Source organism: Stenella coeruleoalba (assembly GCF_951394435.1).
Source record: "Stenella coeruleoalba genome assembly, chromosome: 6".
Taxonomy (NCBI): Eukaryota; Metazoa; Chordata; class Mammalia; order Artiodactyla; family Delphinidae; genus Stenella; species Stenella coeruleoalba.
Window position 1 is genome coordinate 3,464,788 of NC_137151.1, and position 6,322 is coordinate 3,471,109.

At 51.1% G+C, this 6,322-nt stretch overlaps 1 pseudogene across 1 annotated transcript; it reads left to right on the forward strand.

Annotated features, from left to right (window-relative positions):
* Window positions 1-395: 395 nt before the first annotated feature.
* LOC307187535 (protein Smaug homolog 2-like) lies at window positions 396-2,685 on the forward strand (annotated as a pseudogene). The gene is made up of 2 exons: window positions 396-2,446; window positions 2,657-2,685. The product of its transcript is annotated as a protein Smaug homolog 2-like (transcript).
* The last annotated feature ends 3,637 nt before the right edge of the window (window positions 2,686-6,322 follow it).

The window sequence follows — 6,322 nt, forward strand, 5'->3', positions numbered from 1 at the left end:
TTGTGAGCCAGAAAGGGGGTGGCAGTGGCCTGAGGAGGCCCGGGCAGCAGCAGCAGTGGAGGCCGAGGTGGACCCTTCTCACTGCAGTGTTCCAGGCAGCCACTACCAATTGATTGGAGTTAGCCTGTGAGGGATTGACAGCCAGGCCAGTTTGCTCTGTTCAACTGTCCCACTGAGGATCTGTTGAAGAGCCTGGAGAGGAGTGGCTAGACCAAGACCTCCCCCTACTTGAGCAGGTGTCCTCCTCCCTGCACCATCCATTGCCACCATGTCAGGGAACGTCCTCAAGCCCTGGGTCTCAGGGGAGAGGTAATAGGAATCTGGAACCAAGACCATGTGACAGAGCTGGTCCTCGCCACCACTGTCTCCCCCACCCTGGCCCCAGGACTGGCACCATGATGTTCCGATACCATGTGGGCATCCTTGTTGGCTGGTTCCAGGACTGGAATGAGTGTGAACAGACAGTGACCCTGCTGTCACTTCTGGAACTGGTCACCCACACCCAGGCCCGCTTCCTGCAGCTCTGCCTGGAGCACTCACTGGCAGACAACAATGACATTCCCCTGCTGGAGTCAGAGGCCAACAGTGCTGCCAGTGGCAGCCAGTGGCAGCACGAGTCCAAAGAGAAGGTGGTGTCCCTCCTGCTGTCCCACCTACCCCTGCTTCAGCTGGGTGACACAGAGGCCAAATTGGAGTACATGAGGATGCTGCAGAAATGGCTGGCCTACTCGATTGAGAGAAATGCTTTCATCAAGAAGAGCCACCAGGTGCTCTCCTATGCCCTCATCCACCCAGTCACCACGCTGGAGGACCGCAGTGTGCTGGCCCTCTGGCTGAGTCCCTTGGAAGAGCAGCTAACTAGTGGCTTCCACACCTGGCCTGAGCCCACCTACCACTCAAGCCAGGGCTCAAATGAGTGGGGCGGCCCTGCAGAGCTGGGGCCTGGGGAGGCAGGACAAGACTGGCAGGACAAGCCACCCAAGGAAAATGGACAAGTACCCTTCCACCCACCCAGCTTAGTGTCGCCAGCCATAAACAATATTGGGAGCAACGCAAATGCAGTTCTCCCCTGCCAAATTCACCCCAGCCCACTGAAGTACTCCATGTCATTCATCCCCACGAAGCCCCAGGCCTCTGGTGAGTGGCCGAGTCCAGAGGACCTTAGGGCCTGGGCTGCTTTCACCATGCCTGGCCACACACCCCTCTCGCCCCAGAGCAGCGTGGCCTCCTCTGGCAGTGAGCAGATGGAGGAGCAGGGCTCCAGCCAGAACACTTTTCAGGAGGACGGCAGTGACATGAAAGATGTGCCCTTGTGGCTTAAGAGCCTCCACTTCCACAAGTACACAGCCCTCTTCTCCCAGATGAGCTATGAGGAGATGATGACACTGACTGAGCAGCATTTGGAGTCTCAGAATGTGACCAAAGGTGCCTGCCACAAGATAGCCCTGAGCATCCAGAAGCTACGAGAGAGGCAGAGTGTCCTCCAATCCCTGGAGAAGGATGTGCTGGAAGGCGGGAATCTGTGAAACACTCTGCAGGAGCTACAGCAGATCATCATCACCCCCATCAGGGCCACTGTCCTCTAGGCCACTATGGCTGCCACCACTGCCACAACCTCTACTGCCAAGGACGGGGTCTTCGGTGGGGGAGCCACCACTGTCAGGTGCAGAGCCTCCCCTGGATCACCCTGACACAGATAAGGGTAGTGAGGCCAAGGACCCTTCAGCGGCAGAGGGCTACCCCTCTCCACCAGCTCCAGCTCCCACTGATGGCAGTGAGCCAGCACCGGCACTGACTGAGACACTCCCAGTCAGTTTACACGGGTGATGGGCAAAGTGCACGCAGCTGCTAGTGTCCTGACCAGATGAGGAAAGCATCACCAGTTACCTTCAGCTCATCGAAAACTGCCTTACTCATGAGCCTTTCATGGAGACACAGAAGAAATGGCTGCTGTCCTGGAAACAGCAAGTGCTGAAGCTCCTCCACACCTTCCCACGCAAAGCCACACTAGAGATGCAGAACCACCGGCAGCAGAAAGGCTGGGCATTCAGCTTCAACTCACTCCCCATAGCTGGCTCTGTGGGGATGGGGGTGGCCCGGCGGACTCAGCGGCAGTTCCCAATGTCTCCCCAGGCCTTTCTGCCTGGCAGAATGGGCCTTCTGAGTCCCTCGGGTATTGGGGGCATCTCCCCTTGACATGCACTCACCAGCTCCAGCCTTCGGGGCCAGGGTCGACAGAACCTGTGGTTCGCCAACCCTGGTGGCAGCAACAGCACGCCCAGCCAGAGCTGCAGCTCTGTGCGGTGCACCCACTCGCTCCCGGTCCACTCGTCCCCCCGGGCCATTCTCATGTTCCCTCCAGACTGCCCGGTCCCTGGGCCTGACCTGGAGATCAGTCCCACTCTGGAGTCTCTGTGTCTGAGCATGACAGAACACGCCTTGTGTGGTGAGCCTTTCCTCTTTCCCTGACCCAGTTCCCACCTACCCAGCAGCATCTCCACCTCTGAACTGAGCAACTCAGAGTCATCCTGAGGGGTCCCCAGGGGAAGCCGGACTCCAGGGAGGGCCTGACAGGCACGACAGGCTATGTGAGCACATTTTCTTGGGCCTCCCACCAGCTCCTGAGCTTCCTCCCTTCCTCCCTTTCTTACCACAGATGGGACAGACAAAACCTCCACCATCTGACGGGACCCACAGCCCAGCGCACTCATAGGCTCCCCGGGTGGCAGGCGGGGGCCAACCCCCAACGGGCTTCTCCATGACAGTGAGAGGGTGGGCTGGCTCAGCTATACATCCTAATATTTTTCTACTCTCTCACCCTTTAAACTTTTGTTTAACGTTGGCACACTCCTTGCTTACTCCCAGGCCCGTCGAGGGATCTCTGTTGAGGCCCAGGGTAGTGGGCAGCCAGGATAAAGGGGGCAGGGATTGGCCAGCCTGCCTGCCCCCTCCTTCCCTCCTTCATCCCCCACCTGACCCCATCCCACCCCTGCCTCTTCCAGACTGTCGGCCACCTGCCCCTCCCAAGGAAACAGAGACTCACTGACCCACTATCTTGTTGGGCCTGCTCAGAACCATCTGACATTTGGGGAGAATGAGTGAGGTAGATAATCTGCTCTCCTGAACATTGAGAGGAGTTGAGATAAAGGCAGGTGAGGAGAGGAGTGTGTTTTTCTGCACAAGCTCTCTCTCTCTCTCTCTCTCTTTCCCTCCCCACCCCTGTCACCTCCTTGCTGCCTTCTTCTCCTTCCCCATTCCCATCATTCCCTGAGGACAGGAGCCACTCTCCTCTCACTCACCTCCTTTTGCCCTGTTTATCAGAGGTTCTCTGCAATTAATTTCTTAGGCCTATTTAAGATACATATTTACATAGTTCTTAACTGTTTTTCTCTCTGATAATTCCTTCTCATTTTTAGAATCCCCAGGTCTCTCTCTGGGCCAAGAAAGTGGCAGGGGGAGCCTGAATTTTATGAGGGGAGAGGGCAGAGCCCCCTCCTCCAGATCTCCCTAGCCCTTCCCCAACTTCCCGCCAGCCCTGGCTCCCCAGATGCAGAGGTTGAAGGCTGGAAGCCAGGGCAGCCAGTGAGGTCAGAAAGTGTGTTGACTTAACGTCTCCTTCCTCCACCAACACAAACCCTTCTCCACTTCCAGGTCTGGTTGCTGAAAGACTTGAGGGTAAGGAATAAAGGAAAGGGGATGTTTTTTAGTTTCCTTCCCTACCCCTATCCCCTTTTCTTTCACCATTACTCTACACCCACTCCTCATTCTGTCATGACCTCACTTAAGTGGAACACTATATCATAAGCCAGAGATTTGTCCCAGCCCCAGAGTCATACAGACCCTCCGATCCCTGTTGCTACTGATGGGTTGTGCTGGGGCCAAGGTGGAGGGAAGGGATTTGGGGGTTTAGGCTTTGGGGAAGCCAGGTTCTCTATTCCAACCCCCTGTCCCCCTCAACCCTCCCCACTGGGTCATTCTCAAGCTTTTCACACCAAAATGGAAAAAATGTTATTTATAGATACATTTTATGAATAACTTTTGTTATGAATATGGCTGGTAACCATTGTGCATGTTATTAAAGATACAAAATGTTGGGGGGGAAAAAGGAAAAGAAACAAGACTCCTACTAGATGGAAACTGCTGACCAGAAGCATGTAGGGAGACCCCAGACCTGTTGGGATCAGAAGGCTGATGATGTTGACTCCTGAAACATCAACCTGTTACCTCACCATGCACCAATTGGAGAATTGTGAATGAGCTGATCATGCACTCTGAGACCCACCATCTCTTTTTTCCATTTTTGCCTTTAAAATCCTTAAGCCCTGGCCAACCAGCAAGATGAATCTGAGACAAACTTAAGTCTCCCATCTTCTCAGTTGGCGCCCTCTTGATCAATAAACATTTTTCTGTTCTAATTGTTGACGTTCTGGTTTATCTGGTCTCACTGTGCATTAAACACATGAACTTGGGTTCAGAAACACTAACTGCAATAATGCTTTTGAATTAAGTCTCTCCTCACCTAAACGTGGGTGTGTTTTTTGTTTGACAATAGAAATCTTATATGCTATGTACAAAATGCCCTCCATTTAAAAGGGTCCAGCTGATGAGGCAGCAGTTATATTTTCCATAATCTAAAATAGAGAATTTTTTGTCTTGGTGACAGTCAGACACAAATAAGTAAAAGAGAACAGCTGTGCTGTAAATAACAAACCTGGAAATCTTCACTTCTTACTCTGACTCTGTTGGTAACCACTGTTCTGGCAATTCCCTTTAGCCTTAAGAGTCGCATTTCCTCCATTGCTAGGGTTATGTGACTTGGTGAGCTCCAAGGTCTCCTACAGTTCATCTGCTTGGAGATTGCTAGTGGGATTGAATGAGGAGAAACAGAACCTATTTCAGGAGACTGGAGACCCTCAGAATGAGGGCAAGAGTTTGTCTGTGAACTGCTGACTGAATTCAGGCTGGTGTTGATGCCTCATGTAGGGGGCAGAGAGTGAGGGGTGCATGCCCACCTGGGAAGAAGATGGCTGACCATGGTCTGGCACCAGCCTCTGTTCTGTGCTGAGCTCCGCTGCACTCAGGAGGAGGACTTCAGCTTGATCAGGCAGGATCTGAAATAATCTATTGATTCCACTCATCATGATTAAATATTGGGTAAGCACTTGTTTCTCCATATGTCCTCTCCATGAGCTGTGGATCTAGAAAGCAAGTACTATTATGACTTAACTTTGCATCTCCTGCACATGGTGAAATGCCCAGTCCATAGCTAGCACTGAATGTTTTTGTTGACTCAATTGATGAATAGATTAAATTACCTTCTACTTCTCCTTCCTCTCTCCTAGGGAAAAGACAGCAAGGTGGCAGCCTGGCTGTCATGTGGACTTATGAGAAGACAAGACCACCTGGACTGGTGGGCCCAGGGCCATTTGGAAGCTCTTCATCTTCCTACACAGTGGTGAAGGTCAGGAAGACTCCTGGGTAGTATGCATTGGGAAATTAGGCATGGGGACTGGAATATGGGGAAGACACCTGAAGCTCCTTATCCTTTTTCCTGTCCCCTGAGGCCCAGGAACACTCTCAGCTGGCCCTGCTGGAAATGGACATGGGTCATGCCCAAGCACAGCACTGAGCACAGAGTTCAGTAAATTCCACTCTTAATGACATTTTGTTCTGAAAGAACTGAAAGAAATGTGTAATGCAACAACCTGGGTGGTGTGAATCACATTAATAAAAGCAGACATAAATAGAAATGCTATCTATGAACAAAATGGTTCTCAAAATAGCAATTCATCATCTCATTACTCAGTCACAAAAGATAATGAGAATATAATTAAACATATACCTTAAATATTAACATGCTAAGAAAAACCACCTGAAATGCAAATCTCTCCTATACCTTCACTCTCCTGAATCATATCCTCTGCAGGCAGTGATTTCTGGGCACTCACCAACTGTCTGGGAGAGATGGCTCCCTTAGTTGAGCTCTTCATCGCTGCTGGATTGATACAAGAAAATTCAGGTTTTAAGCATGAGGAAGTCTCCAACTGAAAGATGTGAGATTCACATACTTAGAAATCATTAATGTTATTATTAGTAAGTATAATGATCAATATGCAGTCATATCATCACTGCTTCTCTGAAGAACAATGTAAACCTTGAGATAATATGTTTGCACTGCTCATCTCCCACATAGGTCGGATGAATGTGTATCAGGGAATCATACTTCAGAGTGTCGGAGTTGAATGAATCATGAGAGAATTTTCTTTTAGTCTTTTCCATAAATGACAGCACAGGCTAGCAAGTTTCTTTAAGGAATTACCTT